The 18414-nt window shown below is 37.5% G+C and overlaps 1 long non-coding RNA gene across 15 annotated transcripts in view; it reads right to left on the reverse strand.

Moving 5' to 3' along the window:
- The window catches only part of LOC112645914 (uncharacterized), a 313664-nt gene that overhangs the window by 134576 nt on the left and 160674 nt on the right, over window positions 1–18414 (reverse strand). For 13 of the 15 annotated variants that reach the window (XR_007408158.1, XR_007408162.1, XR_007408166.1 and 10 more), the window contains exon 4: window positions 13768–13839. The exons of the other annotated variants lie outside the window; for them this stretch is intronic. This is a non-coding gene — a long non-coding RNA (uncharacterized LOC112645914). The remainder of the gene's footprint in view (window positions 1–13767; window positions 13840–18414) is intronic. 15 annotated transcript variants of the gene reach the window in all.

Raw genomic sequence — 18414 nt, forward strand, 5'->3', positions numbered from 1 at the left:
AAACTAGGGTACAAAATCACTATTACAAGGTGTGTGTATAATTCTATTGCATTTTATCATGTGCATAGATTTATGTAACCACCACCACAATCAAGATTCAGAACCAGACATTACACCCACCTCCCTTACCTCTGCAACCACTAATCTGTTCTCTAAAATTTTGTCATTTTGAGAATGCTATATCCTTTTGATTTCAGCTCTTTTCACTTAGGGTAATGCTGTTAAGGTCCATCCAAGCTGTTCTTGTGTATCAATAGTTTCTTTTTATTGTTATAGGAAGTTGAGTCATTTTTTATTTTTTATTTTTATTATTTTTTAATCATTTTTTTATCGGAGTTCGATTTGCCAACATATATCATAACACCCAAGTGCTCATCCCATCAAGTGCCCCCCTCAGTGCCCATCACCCAGTCACCCCATCCCCCCGCCCACCTCCCTTTCCACCACCCCTTGTTCTTGTTCGTTTCACAGAGTTAGGAGTCTCTCATGTTCTGTCACTCTCACTGATATTTTCACTCACTTTCTCTCCTTTCCCTTTTATTCCCTTTCACTAATTTTTATATTCCCCAAATGAATGAGACCATATAATGTTTGTCCTTCTCTGATTGACTTGCTTCACTCAGCATAATACCCTCTAGTTCCATCCACTTTGAAGCAAATGATGGGTATTTTTCATTTCTAATGGTTGAGGAATTCCATTGTATAGATAGACCACAGCTTCTTTATCCATCGTCTTTCGATGGACACCGAGGCTTCTTCCACAGTTGGGCTATTGTAGACATTGCTGCTATAAACATCGGGGTGCAGGTGTCCCGGCGTTTCACTGTATCTGTATCTTTGGGGTAAATCCCCAGCAGTGCAATTGCTGGGTTGTTGGGTAGCTCCATTTTTAACTCTTTGAGGAACCTCCACACAGTTTTCCAGAGTGGCTGTACCAGTTCACATTCCCACCAGCAGTGCAAGAGGTTTCCCCTCCCTCCACATCCTCTCCAACATTTGTTGTTTCCTGTCTTATTAACGTTCAGCATTCTCACTGGTGTGAGGTGGTATCTCATTGTGGTTTTGATTTGTATTTCCCTGATGGCAAGTGATGCAGAGCATTTTCCCATGTGCTTGTTGGCCATGTCTGTCTTCTTTGGTGAAATACCTATTCATGTCTTTTGCCCATCTCATGATTAGATTGTTTATTTGCTGTTGAGTTTAATAAGTTCTTTATAAATCTTGGATGCTAGCCCTTTATCTGATATGTCATTTGCAAATATCTTCTCCCATTCTGTAGGTTGTCTTTTAGTTTTGTTGACTGTTTCTTTTGCTGTGCAGAAGTTTTTTATCTTGATGAAGTCCCAATAATTCATTTTTGCTTTTGTTTCCCTTGCCTCCATGGATGTATCTTGCAAGAAGCTGCTGTGGCCAAGTTTAAAAAGGGTGTTGCCTGTGTTCTCTAGGTTTTTTTTTATGGAATCTTGTCTCACATTTAGATCTTTCATCCATTTTGAGTTTATCTTTGTGTATGGTGCAAGAAAATGATCTAGTTTCATTCTTCTGCATGTGGATGTACAATTTTCCCAGCATCATTATTGAAGAGACTGTCCTTTTTCCAGGGGATAGTCTTTCCTACTTTGTCAAATATTAGTTCACCAGAGTTGAGGACCCATTCTGGATCTCTATTCTGTTCCATTGATCTATGTGTCTGTTTTTGTGCCAGTACCACACTGTCTTGATGATCACAGCTTTGTAGTACAACCTGAAATCTGGCATTGTGATGTCCCCAGCTCTGGTTTTCTTTTTTAATATTCCCCTGGCTATTTGGGGTCTTTTCTGACTCCACACAAATCTTAAGATGATTTGTTCCAACTCTGTGAAGAAAGTCCATAGTATTTTGATAGGGATTGGATTAAACGTGTATATTGCCCTGGGTAACATTGACATTTTCACAATATTAATTCTGCCAATCCATGAGCATGGAATATTTTTCCATCTCTTTGTGTCTTCCTCAATTTCTTTCAGAAGTGTTCTAGAGTTTTTAGGGTATAGATCCTTGACCTCTTTGGTTAGGTTTATTCCCAGGTATCTTATGCTTTTGGGTGCAATTGTAAATGGGATTGACTCCTTAATTTTCTTTCTTCAGTCTCATTGTTAGTGTATAGAAATGCCATTGATTTCTGGGCATTGATTTTATATCCTGCTACACTGCCGAATAGCTGTATGAGTTCTAGCAATCTTGGGGTGGAGTCTTTTGGATTTTCTATGTACAGTATCATGTCATCTGCAAAGAGGGAGAGTTTGACTTTTTCCTTTGCCAATTTGAATGCCTTTTTTTTTTTTTTTTTTTTTGGTTGCCTGATTACTGAGGCTAGGACTTCTAATACTATGTTGAATAGCAGTGGTGAAAGTGGACATCCCTGTTGTGTTCCTGATCTTAAGGGAAAGGATCTCAGTGTTTCCCCATTGAGAATATTATTTGCTGTGGGTTTTTTGTAGATGGCTTTTAAGATGCCGAGGAATGTTCCCTCTATTCCTACACTCTGAAGTTTTGATCAGGAATGGATGCTGTATTTTGTCAAATGCTTTCTCTGCGTCTATTGAGAGGATCATATAGTTCTTGTTTTTTCTCTTGCTGATATGATGAATCACATTGATTACTTTACGAGTGTTGAACCAGCCTTGCATCCTGGGGATAAATCCCACGTGGTCATTGTGAATAATCTTCTTTTTTTTTTTAATTTTTTATTGGTGTTCAATTTACTAACATACAGAATAACCCCCAGTGCCCGTCACCCATTCACTCCCACCCCCCCGCCCTCCTCCCCTTCCACCACCCCTAGTTCGTTTCCCAGTTAGCAGTCTTTACGTTCTGTCTCCCTTTCTGATATTTCCCACACATTTCTTCTCCCTTCCCTTATATCCCCTTTCACTATTATTTATATTCCCCAAATGAATGAGAGCATATAATGTTTGTCCTTCTCCGACTGACTTACTTCACTCAGCATAATACCCTCCTCCAATTCCATCCACGTTGAAGCAAATGGTGGGTATTTGTCATTTCTAATAGCTGAGTAATATTCCATTGTATAAATAAACCACATCTTCTTTATCCATTCATCTTTCGTTGGACACCGAGGCTCCTTCCACAGTTTGGCTATCGTGGCCATTGCTGCTATAAACATCGGGGTGCAGGTGTCCCGGCGTTTCACTGTATCTGTATCTTTGGGGTAAATCCCCAATAGTGCAATTGCTGGGTCATAGGGCAGGTCTATTTTTAACTCTTTGAGGAACCTCCACACAGTTCTTAATGTACTATTAGATCCTATTGGCTAATATCTTGTTGAGAATTTTTGCATCTGTGTTCATCAGGGATATTGGTCTATAATTCTCCTTTTTGGTGCAGTCTTTGGTTTTGGAATTAAGGTGATGCTGGCCTCATAGAACGAGTTTGGAAGTACTCCATCCCTTTCTATCTTTCCGAATAACTTTAATAGAATAGGTATTGTTTCTTCTTTAAACATTTGATAGAATTCCCCTGGGAAGCCATCTGGCCCTGGACTTTTGTGTCTTGGGAGGTTTTTGATGACTGCTTCCATTTCCTCCCTGGTTATCGGCTTGTTCATGTTTTCTATTTCTTCCTGTTCCAGTTTTGGTAGTTTGCGGTTTTCCAGAAATGCATCCATTTCTTCTAGATTGCCTAATTTATTGGTATATAGCTGCTCATAATGTTTTTTAAATCATTTCTATTTCCTTGGTATTGGTTCTGATCTCTTCTTTTTCATTCATGGTTTTATTAATTAGAGTCTTCTCTCTTTTGTTTTTATAAGGCTGGCTAGTGGTTTATCTATATTATTAAATTTTCAAAGAACCAACTCCTGGCTTTGTTGATCAATTCTACAGTTCTAGTCTCTATTTCATTGATTTCTGCGTGGATCTTTATTAATAACTCTCTTCTGCTGGGTGTAGGTTTTATTTGCTGTTCTTTCTCCAGTTCCTTGAGGTGCAAGTTCCTTAACTTGTGTATTTGAGTTTTTTCCAGTTTTTTGAAGGATGCTTTTATTGTGGTGTATTTCCCTCTTAGGTCTACTTTTGTTGTATCCCAAAGATTTTGAATGGTTGTATCTTCATTCTCATTAGTTTCATGAATCTTTTCAATTCTTCTCTAATTTCCTGGTTGACCCTTTCATTTTTTAGCAGGATGGTCTTTAACCTCCACCCGTTTGAATTTCTTCCAAATATCTTCTTGTGATTGAGTTCTAGTTTCAAAGCATTATGGTCTGAAAATATGCAGGGGACAATCCCAATCCTTTGGTATCTGTTAAGACCTGATTTGTTACCCAGTGTGTGGTCTATTCTGGAGAAAGTTCCATGTGCACTTGAGAAGAATGTGTATTCAGTTGCGTTTGGATGTAAAGTTCTGTAAATATCTGTGAAATCCATCTGTTCCAGTGTATCATTTAAATCTCTTTGTTTCTTTGGAGATGTTATGCTTAGAAGATCCACCATTTTCAGAAAGTGCCATGTTAAAGTCTCCCAGTATAAGTGTATTATTATCTAAATACGTCTTAACTTTGGTTATTAATTGATTGATATACTTGGCAGCTCCCACGTTAGGGGCATAAATATTCATGATTGTTAGGTCCTCCTGTTGAAGAGATCCTTTGAGTATGATATAGTCTCTCTCTTCATCTCTCACTACAGTCTTCGGGGTAAATTTTAGTTTATCTGACATAAGGATGGCTACCTCTGCTTTCTTTTGAGGACCATTCGAATGGTAAATGGTTCTCCAACCTTTTATTTTCAGGTTGTAGGTGTCCTTCTGTCTAAAATGAGTCTCTTGTAGACAGCAAATAGATGGGTCCTGCTTTTTTATCCAGTCTGAAACCCTGTGCCTTTTGATGGAGTCATTAAGCGCATTCACGTTCAGAGTTACTACTGAAAGATATGAGTTTAGTGTCATCATGATATCTATTCAGTCCTTGTTTTTGTGGATTGTTCTACCGAGCTTCTTCTTAAAGGGGAATTTTAAGAGTCTCCCTTAAAATTTCTTGCAGAGCTGGTTTGGAGGTCACATATTCTTTCAGTTCCTGCCTGTCTTGGAAGCTCTTTATCTCTCCTTCCATTTTGAATGAGAGCCTTTCTGGATAAAGTATTCTTGGTTGCATGTTCTTCTCATTTAGGACCCTGAATATATCCTGCCAGCCCTTTCTGGCCTGCCAGGTCTCTGTGGAGAGGTCTGCTCTTAACCTAATACTTCTCCCCATGTAAGTTAGGGATCTCTTGTCTCTTGCTGCTTTAAGGATCTTCTCTTTATCTTTGGAATTTGCAAGTTTCACTCTTAAATTTCGAGGTGTTGAATGATTTTTATTGATTTTAGGGGGGGATCTCTCTATCTCCTGGATCTGAATGCCTGTTTCCCTCCCCAAGTTAGGGAAGCTATGATTTGTTCAAATACACTTTCTGATCCTCGGTCCCTTTTGGCATCCTCTGGAACCCCAATTAAACTTAGATTCTTCCTTCTGAGGCTGTCATTAATTTTTCTTCACCTTTCCTCATGGACTTTTTTCTTTTTTCCTCAGCTTCCTTCCTTGCCATCAACTTGTCTTCTATGTCACTCACTCGTTCTTCTACTTCATTAACCGTCGTCGTTAGGACCTCTAATTTGGATTGCATCTTATTTGATTTTTAATTTCGGCCTGATTAGATCTAAATTCTGCAGTCATGAAGTCTCTTGAATCCTTTATGGTTTTTCAAGAGCCACCAGTAGCTTTATAATTGTGCTTCTGAATTGGCTTTCTGATATTGAATTGTGATCCAAATTCTGTAACTTTGTGGCAGAGAGTACTGTTTCTGATTCTTTCTTTTGTGGTGAGTTCTTTCTAGGCATTTTGCTCAGTGCACAGTGGCTAAAAACAAGTTGTACTGGAAAAAGGAAGGGAAAAAAAAGAGAACAAACAAACAAGGAAGGGTACCCTCTGGTTGTATATACTGTAAATCCCTCGACTTCCCCTGGAGCTTTCCAGCACTGCTGGGTCAAGAGATTGCTCTTGCCCTGTCCTTCCAGCTGGGGGACGGGCCTGCTGTGCTGATTCTCAGGAGTGTGCACCGGGGGGAGCTGCCCCGCCCCCTGCCTGGGTGCCAGGCTCAGGTGAGCTGTTGACCCCGTGAAGTCCCTGTTCCCTGGCAGCCCGACCCTCAGAGGCACAGGGTGAGACCAGGAGGGACAACAACAGTGGCAGCGGCCAGCTCTCCAGCCCTGGAGTCAGCTCCCCCAGTAACCACCGGAGCTCACAGTCCGCAGGGGCCTGGATGCTGGGGGGGGGAGGGTGAGGGGGGCGCTGATCTCACAGCTTCGTGCTGCCCTGTGCCCTCCCGCCTTCACCTATCCGGGGGTGAGTGCCAGATCCTGGGCTGTATCCCCCAATGCCCTGGATCCGGGCCTGAAGCCGCTGGAATCACCCTCCCGGGACGCACAGCCCCCTCCGTGCAGAGCCTCTGACTGAGCTGCTGCAGGGGCGCACCGGGCGGCACTCCAGCCCTTTACCATGCTCTCCCCCGGGGTGCCCCTCCTCTTCTAGTGACCCCGGGAACCTGGGGGCTCCACTGCCCCTCCTGGGATCCTGCTCGAGTTCCCTGCAAGCGCCTTTCCCTCCAGGAAGAATCCGGTGCAGATTTTTAAAGTTCCTGCTTCTCCGGGCCTGGGCTCTCCTGTCCTGGAGGCTCTTGCCGCCCCTGTTAGCCCAGCTCCTCATGGGGGCCCCTCCTCCACTGGATTCTTATTATTTAATTATTTATTCCATCTTCCTACCTTGTTAGAAGCAGAAGCAGGATCTCTTCTCTCTGTAGCATTCCAGCTGTTCTCTCTTTAAATCTCAGGCCAAATTCATAGGTTTTCAGGATGATTTGAAAGTTATCTAGGTAAGTTGGTGGGGACAGGTGACATGGGGACCCCACTCTTCAGCCATCTTGCCCCGCCTCCCTGAGTTACAGTTTTAGTTTTTAATCTACTTTGCCAGTTTAATTGGTTTTTTTAATAGTTTCTTTTTTGTTTGTTTCTTTTGCTTTTCTGTTTATTCTCACCTTTCTATGGGTTGACGTTTTTAGAATTTCATTTTGAATTATCTATAGTGTGTTTTTAGTGTATCTCTTTGTGAAGGCCTTTAAATAATTGCTCTATGTATTTTGTATACATTCATAACAGAAACAGTCTGCCTGTGTTCATATCTTATCACTTCGAGTGAAGTGTAGAAACCTTATTTTTTTAAATATTTATTTATTCATGAGAGATATGGAGAGAGAGGCAGACACACAGGGGGAGAAGCAGACCCCCTGCGGGGAGCCCAATGCAGAACTCAGTCCCAGGACCCCAGGATCAGGACCTGAGCCAAAGGCAGACGCTTAACCACTGAGCCATCCACGTGTCCCAACCTTACCTCTTTTTATCTTACTTTACCTTCCCTGTTTATAATGTCTTGAATTATTCCTTTTCATAATTTGCAATGATGTAACACAATGTTACAATTTTAACAAGCATACATAACTTAGAAGACTCAAGAAGAGAAGGAAAATCTACTATACTTACCTGTGTACCTACTCTTTCATTGGTACTTTCTCTTGGCCTTGTAAGATTCCTTTCCTTTTTTAAATCATTTTCTTTGTTTAGGGAAATTCCTCTGGTGATTATTTTATGGTCAGTCTGCTAGCAACAAAGTCTCTTTTCTTTTTATCTGTGAGGTCTTGATTTTCCTTTCATTCTTGAAAGGTATTTTTACTAGTTACAGGATTTGGGTTTGACAATTCTGTTTCAGCACTGGAAAAATATGTCACTTCCTGCTGGCCTCCATGGTTCCTGATGAAAGTTTTGTGACACATACGCTGTTTTTCTCTATGAGATGTCATTTCTCTTTCATTTTCAAGGTATTTGGTTTTGTTTTTAGTTTTAGATTGGAATGTGATTTTCTTTGTATTGTTTTGTGGTTCACTCAACTTCACAAGTCTATAAGTTTGTATATTTCATGAAATTTGAGAAAGTTTGGTCATGATTTCCTTGTATTTATTTTACAGCCCTACCCTTTTTTCCTTTACTTTCTGAACTGTGATGACATAAATGTTGGATCTTTTGTTACAAGTGTCACTTTTCCCTGCAGCTCTGTTCATATTTTTTTCATTCTCTTTCCTCTTAGTTGTTCATGTCGTATAATATCTATTGTGCACTATTCATGTTCAACAGATTCTTCTTCCTTCTACTCAGCACATCTGCTGATTTTTTTAATTTCAGTTATTTTAGTTTTCTGGTACATAAATGGTATCTCACTACTAATAGGGTGGAAGTCCAAGTTCTTTCTTGAAGTCATTACTGCTGCTTGAGACTCTCAACTTGGCATCCATTGATATCATCTTGGCTGAGAAGGGAAGGAGTGCCTTTTACTGCTTCTTTTGTTATCTCCATTGACACTGTGAAGGGGTCCCCTCATTACTCATGTTTAGTGGTTTAGTGATGAAAGCTCTAACTCTCCATGAGCCTCTTCTGATTCTCCCCAGCAAGTACTGTTACTTCTGGGTGAGAGTGGAGACTCCAGTATCCCCACAGGGTCCCCAAGGACACTGAGAGATAAGTCTTTTACAACTTTGCAAGATATAAAGTCAGGGTGCTTTACTATGACTTTGCTGGTGAAAGTGGGGCCATCGCTTTTACTTTGGTGTTTGTCAAAAGTAGAATGGTTATTGTCCGGAAGTTTTGTGTCTTGCCAGACCTGCATATATTTTTCCCTTGGCGAAACAGACCAGTCTTTTGGGGGACCTTTTTACTCTCTGGAATTCCCCGGTTGCTGGTTTCTTCAATATTAGGCCAGGATATATGAAGAAAGGTGAAAACCCATGGGACTAACCATTGTGTTGTTCCTCAAATTGTGAGGTCCCTAGCTTATATGACTTCTTCTCTTTACAGAGTCTTAAGATGTCTGTTTTATGTATAATACCCAGGGAACATTGGCTCTACTTACTGGGACAAAAAGGGAAAAGTTTATCTATTCCATCTTTTTCAGAGATGAAAGTTAAGTCCTTTACCCACTAAGTAGAATATCTGAAACATACAACATAATACTGTAAATAGTTCTGCAATATTTAAGTATGTTAATGCATAATTGACACCTATCAATTTGCTGCCCAATCCAAGAAGCACATAAACCTATGCCCCTCAAATATAAGCGTTTTATTCATCAGTCCCTTCATTTTAATGCTTTATCAAGTTTTACCTCTTTTATCCATTTTAAAATCCTATTTTGTTCATAAACATACAGGCCTTTTTTTCCCCTAAGCTAATGGGGTCATCTCTGCATACTGTTCTACAAATTAAGATAACTATACTTTGATGTCTTTGCAAGTTCTTCCTGCAAAACATATATTCTGGAACAATATAATTCTTGACAAAACATTTCAAACAGGTTAGTATTAATGTATTATACTTGGGTTTATTCAGCTTGACAAATGTACTGCTCTGTTTCATTTGATTTTGTTTCATTTGACTTTTTTGCATGTCCAACACTCCTTTGAGACACACACATAGCTAGATAAAGAATTAGGATATGTTAATTTTTGTCCACTGCTCCTCATTTTCTGGGTAAGGTATATTTATGTAAGCATAGTTTTAGCTATGTGCATTCATAGATCCATAAATTGTATCCTGAAAGGGGTCATGACACCAAACTTATTCCAAATGACACTTCTCATTTCAGCATCTTGAATGGTGGTATAAATGAAACCACTGGGATCTCCCACCTGTCATATTTTTTTTTTAATCAAAGTAAGAGCACATCCTAGTTAATGAGCACAAACTTTAACCAAGTAAGTTCAAGAAATTCACAGACAGTATTGTTCAACTGCTGTTTCCCAAACCTGTGAGGTCATTTGTTCCTTTAAGTAAAATCTGCACTGGCAGGGTATCAAGAATAGAAGTGTTCATCAGGAACTGATAGAAATGTGCCATTTTCAGCATTATTAAGTGAAAGGACTTAGTAATATTGATTGGCTTTTGATATGATTATCATCTACAGTTACTTCTAATAACATAGATCTAGAACCATAATTTATCAGACTTTAAGGGTTATATTTATTTATTTTTTATTTTTTAAAAGATTTTATTTTACTTATTCATGAGAAAGAGAGAGAGAGAGGCTGATACACAGGCAGAGGGAGAAGCAGGCTCCCTGCAGGGAGCCTGACGTGGGACTCGATCCCAGGTCTCCAGGTTTACACCCCGGGCTGAAGGCAGCGCTAAACCATTAAGCCACTGGGGCTGCCCTGGGGTAAGATAAATTTATAATAAAAGTTCATTATGACTAAGATGTAGAATTCTGATTAGGGATAACATGTACTTATTGATTCTTATTTTTTCCCTTTAAAGAAATATCATTTGGAGCAAGTCTTAATAAAAGCAGTAGAAATATAGTATTATGAGGAAAAAAGGTTGGTAATTTTTCCCATTTAAAACATTGTTCAAAAACATTTTATGACGGGCTATCTGCATGGCTCAGTCAGTTAAATGTCCAACTCTTGATCTCAGTTCAGGTCTTAATCTCAAGGTGAGAAGTTCTGGCCCCATGCTGCGTGTGAAGCCTACTTAAAAAAATCTAGAAATGTATTTAAGAATTTACTGTGTAGTAGTAGTAGTAGTAGTAGTAGTAGTTTAAGAATTTACTGTGTGTGTAGTAGTAGTAGTAGTTACTATGTCAGTAATTTTTAAAGTATTTTATTGATATTAACTTAGGTTATCCTCATAACCATCTTTTGAGGTAGACACTATTAGAATCCCATTATTATAGGTGAGGAAATTGGGGCAGAGAGAGGTTAAATTATTGCCAGTGGACACATAACTACTAAGGGATAGAACTAGGATACAAATCCAGGCAAACTGCTTCCAGACTTTTCATTCTTTACCATTAATCTACACTGTCTCCATTATTCACAATGCCCCCTCCCAATATTGAGGTGATATTAAAATTAAGAGCAAGAGATAAACAATTTTTAAGTACATTTCACACTGGACATGGGGCTTGAACTCACAACTCTGAGATCAAGAGTCAGGTGCTTAACTGACAGAGTCACCCAGGTGCCCCCAAAATAAACTTGATTTTTAAATAAAATACAAGCAAAGTTCTTAGTAGTAAATTTTTTGTGACTCATATTTTTTGTTCTCCCTCTCTCCTTATGCACAGTTTTTCTTCTTCTGGTTAACTCCAAATAACCAATTACTTTTCTGATCAATACTTGATAATCTATGTCTTATCTCCATTAAATCAGACTATAATCACCTTTCTTATTCATTCAGTATTTCCTGAGTAGTTACAGTCACTTCTTTACTAAATATTCTTTCTTGTTTCTTCCATACTTTTATCATCTGTATGTACGTATTGGTTGACTTTGAACTTTAAGTAAAATTGTGTGAATGCCGACGTCAACTCAACTGTTTAGTTAAGAGAGTTGGAGGGGAGGCACTGAGTGCAAGGGCTCAGAGAAAGGGTGTGTTTTACAGTCTCATTTAACAATAGCTGAGTTGTGGCAAAAGACTAAAAAGGAAAGCAATGCTTATTTTCACTGCTTTAGGGTTATCTTATAATTTTTCTTTTCCTCCAGTCAAAAGAAACACAACTTCTCTGTCGTCTGCCTGCAAAAGTGGCTTCAGTTTTTTTGGAGAGAGTTTGCAATCACAACGTGCCTTGAGAGCCCCATATATATAAAGGTGTAATAGGTACCAGTAAATGGACAGTTGATTCCTAGTCACACTTCATATTAATTCATCAATTACAAATAGTCAACTTTCAAACAAAATCTTATCATAGTGTTAACAAATGTGTTATATTTTAAGACTGATATTTTTACAAATTTAGACAAAAGCCTGATGAATATGTATAAGAAGGCTAAATGACATTAAGGCTTTAAAAGGATTTTAGTCTAGTATATCTTCTAACCCCAATATTTATTTTAGTGACTTGCATTTAGGAGATAAGTTTTAAAACAAATACTATCTGAATCAATAAATGGATGTTTGAATAAGTAAATGAACATTGTATAGCTTGGAAATATTTTTGTTCTGTTCAAAATAGGTAACCCCACATGACTCAATATGAGATGATGACTCTTTTAAACAAAGAAAAATTCTTAAATGAAAGACTCAATCATTTAAGAGAGAAATCAGCCTAAAATGATTTCCACACTCTTACCGAAACAGAGATGTTTTGCAGACCATTAATTTCTATCATTTTTATTTCTTCTAATTTATCATATGTAAATATATTTATAAGATATTATTTGTAGTTCTTATTGAAGTAAAAACATATTTTGCAAAATGTGACATATTTTTGGTTATACATTTTATCTGCAGTATGTTCCCTGAATTAAAAAAAAAAAAACTGACACATTTTTTTAATTAAAGTTTAGGTGTAATATAGTAGAAATTATTTTAAATTCTCCCTCTAATTAACTGAGTAATTTCATTGTGTTTAATATAAAATAAATCAGTGAATAATTTTATTTAATATGATCTGTAAAAATTATGGTGGGTGACAAGGCAAGTATTTCTTTTCCCTAAAAGAAGCAATTTAAAGTATCTTCAATTTGTTTTTTCATGAGGACCTATACACTTAGTGCTATGGATTTTCATTTATATTTTGTTGCTTCATGATAAGAAAAAGAGTAAGCAGAATGAAATAAAAACTGTTAAGATTCATAGTGGAGCAAAACAAATCTGAGTTGGAAAAATGAACATTTTCATGCCACCAAGAAGATTGTTTCTTTATTTCCGTAACTTCTGGCAAGGCCCTTTTATATTTTAACAGCCTTGTTATTCATGAATGAGGGATAATCCTTAAGGTCATTAAGTTTTATTACAAAAGACATTTAAAAATTCTCATTTACTAGAATTACTGTGTATGAACAGATACAGAAATGAACTAGAATGGACACATTACATTATATTAGAACATTACAGATTTTTTAAAAAGTATTTTAGAGTTAAGGCTTCAGAAGTTGACAGTGATCTAGAAAGGGGTCTAGTTTGTTTTCTTCATTTGCTCTTGGTTTTTCATTCCTTCTGAGCGTAACTGCTTTTATAACATCCTCAAGAGGGTGTACTTTAGGTTTGTATTTACATACATATAAACTAGATTCTAGAGTAAGTAAGGCTCTATTACTAGGTCACAACTAATTTTAACAAAAATTAGATTGATAATATATGTATGTATGCTCGTCAATGTGTGTGTGTGTGTGTGTGTGCGCGCGCGCGCACGCACACACATTTGTTATTAGCCCAAGAAATGGTCTGGTTAAAGAAAATTGACGAAAAAAATATGCTAATAGTCAAATTTAACTAATCGTATTGTCTTTTGTCTTGCAGGTTAGTAAATGGTGGATACTAAGTTTGCAATAAAAATTTCAAGCTCCTGTGGGAACTACTGTTCTCTAGAATTTAACCGATAGAATTGTTATCAACATGCTAGAACTACTGCAGTGTGTTATAATGACATTACAGACCAAGAATCTTAAACAAAGGGTCAAGTTTTCTGCTCTCTTGTAACTATGTGTATTCATATCATTAACGTGCAATTCTAGAAGTAAAGGGAATGATTCTGTTTCTTGCAAACTGCAAGAGTGTGGAAAATTGCACAAATATATTTATTATAGCAAACCCCCATTATGTTACTTTTCAGAGTTTGATGGTAGTTTAGGTAAAGACAGATGATGTATAAATTCTGTGTATAGGGTTTAAAGTAATGAAAAATTTCTCACCATAGTTTTGAGAATACCAGTTGTGTCCTAGTCCTCAGACATCAGCTTGATAACAGGGCCCAACCATTGTATCTATAGAGTACATTAATAAAGAACATCATGCACAAGCTGAGAATAATTTTCACACATTCTATATTGTTAAGCTTCTTCAGAGAAGAAAAAAGTGAAAAGAACTGATTTTGATATATCGCACAGTCAGGGACCTCTGGCTTTGCTGTTTATTAACAATGATGCTGGTTTACATGACACTTTTATGTAGAAGCAGGAAGCTATTTGGGATTTTAAAATGTGAATTATAGCTCCATTGTACCTCCACTGAATTATGAGCCAGGGAATTATTTAATATTATTGGAGTTGTTCACTAAGAAGCTGATTATATGTTCTCTTTGGTGTGTTAATGAAGTATGGGATTTCTTGTATCTGCAGGATAACTTAAATGCCATTCTGAGAATTCTTTTCCAGGTAAATTGCATATTTCACTGTTAGTTTGGTAGAATAAATTCTAACATGAAGATAATGTTATTGACACTAAAAAAACAAGGGAGTATTATAATTTCTTAAATTATTCTCAGACTTTAGAATACAATTAAATACTTTGTGACTAATTTAAGTGACTATATGGGGGAAGGCATAAGGTATGTTTTTAGAACTAAGTGCAAGGAGGGATGATTATGCTTGAAAAGTAATAAAAGATCTTATGTTAGCTACAATAAAACTTGGTCATAGCTTGTAGTTTGCAATCAAGTATAGTTCAATAGAAGGGCTCAGAGCTGATTTGTACATAATCTAGTAAAATGCCATTCTATTAATCTCTGCCTTGTGCTGTGTTCCCAAGGCTACAAACATGTAGCATTGTTCTCATTCTGATTTATTTTGCTCTTTACACAATCCTACATTGATGATGGTAACTACAATCATGATCAGTATTATTATACCTGGAGTTTTTACTGTGTACCAGAGATGATGCTAAACTCTTTATATATGTGATTTCATGTTATACTCAAACCAAGCCAATGCTATAGACATCATCAGAGTGGTTAACTGGATTAGCTTTAGAATCAGACACATATGTTCTATTTTCTTCTCTACCAGTCAATAATAAGCTTTGTGATCTTTTTTTTTTTTTTTTAGTTTTTATTTATTTATGATAGTCACAGAGAGAGAGAGAGAGAGAGAGAGAGAGAGGCAGAGACACAGGCAGAGGGAAAAGCAGGCTCCATGCACCGGGAGCCCGACGTGGGATTCGATCCTGGGTCTCCAGGATCGCGCCCTGGGCCAAAGGCAGGCGCCAAACCGCTGCGTCACCCAGGTTTCCCAAGCTTTGTGATCTTATTCTCTACCTCTATATATGTGTTCGTTATCTCATCAATAACATGAAAGTGGTAATACGTACCATTAAGACTCTGGTGAGGATTAAATGATACTTCGCACATCATAAGCAATTCATAAATTGTAATTGTCATTAATTAGCCCCATTTTACACTTGGGAAAACTAAGGCTTAAATATCTAAAGCAGTTAATCAATAGCATATAGCTACTAAATAGGTTATGCAGGATTTGGATCTAGGTCTTCCTTCTGACATCAAAACAACACCTTAAATAATATGGCTGTGGTGTCTAACATTACTAATATGATTTTATCAATCATTTTAAATATTTCAAATTTAATATTTAATATTTTATCCATGTAGAAACCTAAGATTTCATATAAAGAGGTTGAATGTTTTAACTGTATATCACCGAAGATGGGGAGGTATGTTGCTGTATGTTGGGTACAGTAAATATTAACCAATATTGTATGTAAATAGATTTAAAAGGTATGATCTTCATAGTTTGAGAAATGCCTCTTTACTAGCACATACTAAATATTTCTTGTTTAGGAAATAACCTTATGAACAGATATATGTACACCTTTGTATAAACTGAAGAATTAATATAAATTGGCAATTGCGAATTATGGGATGGAGGAAGAAGCATGGATTGATATTGATAAGGAAATAAAACCAATAATTATTGACAGAGTACTGTGGTTCTACATGTTCATTCTTTTATTAATTATCAAATGGTCCCATAAGTCATTAGTATTCCCGTTTTAAAGTAATAAAACTGATATTCATCAACATTGGGTATGTTGGTTAACATCACAGAAATGGAACAAGATTAACATAGATCAGAAAATTAAGAATATTCTAGTTAAAAACATAGATACTGTTGTCAATTAAACTTGAAGGTCATCTAGGATGGTATTCTAGCATCTGATGAAAGTTTTTTTTTAAATTTTTTTATGTTCAATTTTTTTAAATGTTTATTGGAGTTCAACTTGCCAACATATAGCATAACACCTAGTGTTTATCCCGCCAAGTGCTTCCCTCAGTGCCCGTCACCCAGTTGGTGAAAGTTTTAATTGCATCGTTTGGTGGTTTGGGCTAATGCCATTCCTAGCACCAAACCAGTGATGAGCTGTTTTCCCAGTATCACTTAGTGACCCAGAATCACTTAGTGATTCAATATGCATTTAATTATTTTAATGTTCACTCCTTATATATTTATCACATTTTGATTGTGTTTTTAAGCAAAATTTGTTCCATTTATTAAGTTGATCTATTTTGGGGATTGGTTAATCAATTACAAAAGACAAAATGAAAAGTACTAGATAGGGATGCCTGGGTGGCTCAGAGGTTGAGTGTCTGCCTTTGGTCCAGGGCATGATCCTAGAGTCCCAGGATTGAGTCCCACTTCGGGCTCCCAGCATGGAGCCTGCTTCTCCCTCTGCCTGTGTCTCTCTCTCTATCTCTCATGAATAAATAAATAAAATCTTTAAAAAAATGAAAAAGAAAACTACTAAGAGAGAATCAGTCAAAGCTGGTCTTGATCAAAGTGACTTAATAATAGAAAGAGGCCAGGTAGGTTCATTTTTGCTGGATAAACTCCATAGGGAAGCATGATAATATCAGAAAGAGTTTTGGGGTATGGGATCATTGTCTGCAACTCCTCAGTAGAAAAGTTATACGGCAGAAAGGTACGGGTCAATTAGCCTCCCCTGAGAGTTTCCCTTGGAAGCCAATCCAATTTGCTCTGGTTAAAAGATGAATAAAGCAAGCACAGGACTGCAGGGAAAAAAAAATGTTTATTCTGTCAAATATATTCCTTCTATTTTAGGAGACAATGTCCATTTTATCCTAAGAATAATACTATTATTGAAAGAAATGAGTTTGTAAAAGGGAAAATGAGTTTCTTATTAGCTAGAAGGGTAATCAAGGCATGAAGGTCACCTCATATTATTTTCTCTAAAATAGAGATAATGATATCCTTGGTTTTAACCCCCTCTGGAGTGTCTGGATAGAATCTGAAGCCAGGCTCCAGCAAGGGCATAGGGAGACCAAAAAAAAAAAAAAAAAAAAAAAAAAAAAAAGCAAGCCACACAAGAATAGTAAGTGGCCAGTTTAATAAGCAAGGGAACTTACATAGGAGGCTTGTCTTAGATGGCCACAGGAAGAGATCTCCACATCCTCCCACTAAGTCTCAAATTTTATTTTATTTTTTTTAAAGATTTTATTTATTTATTCATGATAGACACGGGGGGGGGGGCGGTCAGAGACACAGGCAGAGGGAGAAGCAGTCTCCATGCAGGGAGCCCGACGTGGGACTCGATCCCAGGACTCCAGGGTCACGTCCTGGGCCAAAGGCAGGCACTAAACCACTGAGCCACCCAGGGATCCCAAGTCTCAAATTTTAAATAGAGGTCTTAACTGAGTTGTCACTCATACCATCCAGATGGTCTCAACAACACATCACTGTCTTAAGGCTATCTCCTTGGGGAAGCTCCGTGAGTAGGGGAAAACAAGTGGAGTGCATATTCCAAGGACAGGAGAGGGGGTCAGGAGCCTCTGATTGCCTGAGTCCAGCACAGGGGTCAACTGGTAGTCATGTCTTCTCAATGACTTTCTCTAACAAATATATTCATCACAGGACTGTCCTAAAGATTAATTTAGATTAATTAATTTAAATAGGATAGTATGTAGCACATAACACAAATCGCAATTTTATTTTATTCTCCTTTCTCAAACCTCTCTACATAGAAACAAAATAGAAGCCTCCATTTATGGATTAAGTTAGCTGTATCAAGTTTCCCTCAAGGAATACCAGTTGAACCAAAATTTTCAGCATTCTTGTCTTTTGTGATCTGCTATTTTTACTAATATCTCTTTGCAGAGGCAGGATTCTTGACAGGAACTATGTGTGTGCTTTGGGACCAAGAGACTCCAAATTAAAATGTAAATCTCCTTTTCAGTAAAACTTGCAATTTCTGCAGGCAATAAGCAAGCTAATGGCATGCTGACTTTATCCAATATGGTTCAATTTATTGTGTTGCCCACAGATAGTCCTTACCTTGAGGCAACTGGGATCCATTCCCACAAATGAAATGCCTGAGCTGAAGCCTAGGAGAGTGGGGAGAAAGGCAACGGGGAATCTTATTTTCTTCTTTATTTCTTGATTCAAAGTCAGCTGCAAGTGAGTGGATGTAGACTTCAGAGACACCCACTGGCTAAAAAACTTCACAACCCTCACTGAAGCCATAATTTGGAACGAAGATGATCTGTATTATCGATTAAAAAATAAGAAAAAATAGAAAGCTACTCCTCTCGA

This window comes from Canis lupus, chromosome 34, assembly GCF_003254725.2.
Source record: "Canis lupus dingo isolate Sandy chromosome 34, ASM325472v2, whole genome shotgun sequence".
Lineage (NCBI taxonomy): Eukaryota > Metazoa > Chordata > Mammalia > Carnivora > Canidae > Canis > Canis lupus.